This window comes from Cynoglossus semilaevis, chromosome 1, assembly GCF_000523025.1.
Source record: "Cynoglossus semilaevis isolate Cse_v1.0 chromosome 1, Cse_v1.0, whole genome shotgun sequence".
NCBI lineage: Eukaryota > Metazoa > Chordata > Actinopteri > Pleuronectiformes > Cynoglossidae > Cynoglossus > Cynoglossus semilaevis.
Genome location: NC_024307.1, coordinates 1,813,051 through 1,813,944, shown reverse-complemented (window position 1 = coordinate 1,813,944; position 894 = coordinate 1,813,051).

Below are 894 nucleotides of genomic sequence, written 5' to 3'. Positions count from 1 at the left end.
GTGTGTGGTTGCTGCGCCGCCTGCGGCTGCTGCTGCTGCGGGTGCTGCTGCTGCTGCTGGTGCTGCTGCTGCTGCTGGTGCGTGGCCTTCACTGACCGCTGGTTGATTTTCTTTCAGTCTCAGTGTTTTGGTTCTAACATCGTGCTAAGTTCACGGTGTGATGACACACAAACAGTCAGAGCTTCGAGAAACTCCGTTCATCCTGGCGCTGCTAACCACCTCGCTCTAATGGCAACGATTCCGATAACAGTAACAGTAACTCACAGCCAGGAGGCGCTGTGACCACTGACTCCAGGTCAGATTTGTGGAGAATCTGCCGAGTGCAGAGAACTGTTCTGCTTCACGGCAGAAAATGTGGAAAGCCACTTATTGAAGTTGGGATTGAGCAACATCAAGAAAGAGCGACACAGTGAAAAAACGACTGAACTTCTGTTATCAAACTCCTGGCCCACGGCCCAGTTATGGCTCACAAACCACACACATGTGGCCCACGACCAAATCAGGACTTGGTAGGTATTATTTTGTCGATTTGTGTTGATCTTAATCGTTATTAGCAACGCCCGATATTAACTTTTTGCCGATATGTTGATATTGTCCAAACACTTAATTTCCGATTTCGATATCAACCGATACCGATATGGGCTATCTGTAAAAACCACTGTGTGAGAATGAGATTGATTAAATGAGCTGCAATGCTGCCATCTAGTGACCTTAACTTTAATACACAGCCGTTTGGTCTTGGACTTGGTAGGTATTATTTTGTTGCTCCAGGTGAACTGAACGGTTCTAGAACGGTACCTGACGTCTGTTCAGGTTCTGTTCAGGTTCTGTTCAGGTTCTGTTCAGGTTCTGTTCAGGTTCTGTTCAGGTTCTGTTCAGGTTCTGTTCAGGTTC